Here is a 3714-nt window from a genome sequence, read left to right on the forward strand (position 1 = left end):
TTTATAGTAAATTACCCCATTAAGAGAGAGTCTAAAACAATGACCAATTCCTTCCAAAAAGAAAATACTATTCTAGCATTAATATTTTTATTCTCCAAGATATAAATGAGCTTTTTCACTGAATTTGATTCCTCAGTGTATAAGTTCTTACTTTTAGGTCTGGGCAAGCAAAGCTTTCTTGGAGAAATCAAAATTCCTGTCTATTGACATGGATACTCAAATATATTTTAGCAAGATTTTCTCCATGGAAATTTCCCCCATCTCTTCAAGAAGTGGATATATATTTGGACAAATTATGGAACTAAGCAATAGGAGGAAGTCATTGTCTATAGAAGATAAAAAAGTCTTAAGAACATTAGCATTGAATTCATGTATTAATAGAAAGCAGTTTTTCTGCTGAACAATTCTTTAATCAAAGCTTGAAAGAAGCCTTGTTCCTCAGACTGTATATCATGGGGTTCAACATGAGGATCACTGTGGTGTAAAACACAGCCACCATTTTCCCCTACTGCATGGACTTTTCTGAAGGGGGTCTAAGATACATGAAAAAAAGAGCTGTGTAGGAGACAGTGACAGCTGTCAGATGGGAGCCACAGGTAGAGAAAACTTTGCACCTGCCTTCTGTGGAATGAATCCTCAATGTGGCAGGAGAAATGTAGATGTAAGAAATGGGGATGATGAAGAGAGAACAAGTGAAGTTAAAACCAGCCACTACAAACATGGACAACTGTTTATTATAGGTGTCAGAACACGCCAGCTTAATCAGCGGTGGGTCAGCACACTAGAAGTGATTAATTTCATTGTGACCAGAGGAAGCTAGGTTGTAGGTTCACATAGTTTCCATTAGCCAGTGAGCACTCCATATACATAAGGCACTGTGATGAGGGACGTGCACACACTTAGACATTCTGCTGCTATAAAGCAGGGGGTTGCAAATGGCCATGTACCAATCAAAGGCCATGACAGCCAGGATGTGGATCCCTACATGGACCAAGGCAATAACACTGAACCGTGCAAGCTGTATAAGCAATCTCTCTGATAAGAAAATTCTCAACATCATTGGAGTCGCAATGGTAGAGAAACACAGATCCACAAAGGATAAGTGGCTCAGGAAAAAGTACATGGTGGTGTGGAGGCAGGCATTGACCCTGATGAGGACAATCTTGTCAAGATTTCCTGTCACTATGACCATAAAAATGGTGAAAAACAGCATAAATTAGAGAATCTGCAATTCCTGAGTACTAGTTAGTCGAAGAAGAATGAACTCAGTCACTGAGGTGAAGTTTCTTCTCATAATTTCCTCCATGATATATTGACTTTTACATTTATATTGGATTACAATAAAGTGGAAAAATTGAAATTGAGTTCAGTTCAGTCACTCAGTCATGTCCGACTCTTTGTGACCCCATGAATTGCAGCACACTAGGCCTCCCTGTTCATCACTAACTCCTGGAGTTTACTCATACTCATGTCCATCAAGTCGGTGATGCTATCCAGCCATCTCATCCTCTGTCGTCCCCTTCTCCTCCTGTCCCCAATCCCTCCCAGCATCTGAGTCTTTTCCAATGAGTCAACTCTCCGCATGAGGTGGAAAAAGTACTGGAGTTTCAGCTTTAGCATCATTCTTTCCAATGAACACCCAGAACTGATCTCTTAGAATGGACTGGTTGGATCTCCTTTCAGGCCAAGGGACTCCCAAGAGTCTTCTTCAACACCACAGTTCAAAAGTATCAATTCTTTGGCGCTCAGCTTTCTTCACAGTCCAACTCTCACATACATACATGACCATTGGAAAAACCATATTACTATGTCACTAATGACTTTCTCAACAATTTTTTTTTTCATTTTCTTTCTTTTCTATTACACTGTTTCAACTCTTGTTCATTCTCAGTAAGCACAATCTCAGTCTGGCACTGAAATCTGGTAGGATTCAAAGCATCTCTTTCATTTTTGACATGGTCCTCCTTTTTATTATTATTATTATTTCTCTATTTTTCATTTCCCTTCTAATTGTGCTTCTCTCAATTTTTTCTTTATCCTCTTTCTCCTTTTCTTTCTCTGCTCTGGTCTTTTGTTTGAAAAATATGCTTTATGGGCATCAGTTGAGTTCAGTTGAGTCGCTCAGTCGTGTCCGACTCTTTGAGACCTCAAGAATCACAGCATGCCAGGCCTCCCTGTCCTGGAGTTTACCCAAACTCATGTGTCCCAAGTCGGAGATGCCATCCAGCCATCTCATCCTCTGGCGTTCCCTTCTCCTCTTGCCCCCAATCCCTCTCAGCATCAGAGTCTTTTCCAATGAGTCAACTCTTCGCATGAAGTGGCCAAAGTACTGGAGTTTCAGCTTTAGCATCAGTCCTTCCAATGAAAACCCAGGACTGATCTCCTTAAGGATGGGACTGATTGGATCTCTTTGTAGTCCAAGGGACTCTCAAGGGTCTTCTCCAACACCACAGTTCAAAAGCATCAATTCTTTGGTGCTCAGCTTTCTTCACGGTCCAACTCTCACATCCGTACATGACCACAGGAAAAACCATAGCCTTGACTATATAGATCTTTGTTGGCATAACCATCCTCAAATATTACAGTCAGGTTTGTTTATCTTTATATCTAATTATATATACAGGTGAGAAAGAGTTTATAAAGAGAAAAGAGTATGATACCAAAGACCAGTATTTCCTAAAAGACCTAATTCTTTTTGGATAATTTTCACATAATCAATTCCTTACTGGAGAATACAAAATAATTAAGTTGGGCAGTTTTCTGCTTTCCAACTTTTTCAGACTCAATATAATAAGAACTTTCTAGCTGAATAGCTGGAATTTTCCTTCACTTTATTAAAAATATATATATACACACATATATATATGTATATATATGTATATGTAATTATATCCTGACAGTTGGCCAGCTTTTAAGTTCTCCAGCCGTTAGCATACCGTTAGAACATTTTATAGAGAATTTCTCACTGCATGGAGTTGGGAGTGATGAAAATTATCTCTTCCTGGTCTCACTTTTGGTTTCACTGTGAAATCTGAGGGCCAAAATTCTTGGTTCAAAGAGCAATATGCAGAAATCAAATGCTTGCCCATGGATATTGTACATGAGTCAGTTAGTGACTTAAGATGGTCACTTGAATGAAATTATTTTTGCATTAAATTGATTTCAGTGTGACTTAAAGGCCAGACTGAACCTGCAAAGGAAGACTGACTCTATGAAGTCTGAGCTGACCGGTCTCCAGACTCCTTGGGTTTTTCTTTATGCCTGGTATTCTGTCTACACATTGATCCACAAAGCCATATGTTTTCAAAACAGTTTATTTTTTGCTTGAGAAAGCTAGAGTTGACTTCTGTTTTGGCAAGAAATAAAAGAAAAAAAAACTCATACTAATAATAACTAAAATATTAGTGTTTGCTTTTCTATGTAGACTTAATGTATATTCACTAAAAGCCTGCACTTTTCTGCTCATTGACATTTTTTTTTCCATCTAGTTATTTATAAATCATAAGCCTAATGTTGGTATCATACATGATAGAACAAATAAGTAGGCTTTGGAAGGTTTTAAATACATGTAGAATAAAGAAATCTACCTGCCTATGGGGGGAAAGCTGTCTTCAGAAAGACTATCAATGGCTTTTCTGAGGAATGATGAAGGCAGATTTTATACCATTTGTAGGTTGATACCGTTTTCCTAAGAGATCACACAAATAAGTAAGG

General features: G+C 38.3%; 1 pseudogene; it reads right to left on the bottom strand.

The window, feature by feature from the left end:
• Positions 1–412: 412 nt before the first annotated feature.
• LOC133233019 (olfactory receptor 5M8-like) lies at positions 413–1297 on the bottom strand (annotated as a pseudogene).
• Positions 1298–3714: the final 2417 nt, after the last annotated feature.

This window comes from Bos javanicus, chromosome 19 (assembly GCF_032452875.1).
Source record: "Bos javanicus breed banteng chromosome 19, ARS-OSU_banteng_1.0, whole genome shotgun sequence".
NCBI classification, from domain to species: Eukaryota; Metazoa; Chordata; class Mammalia; order Artiodactyla; family Bovidae; genus Bos; species Bos javanicus.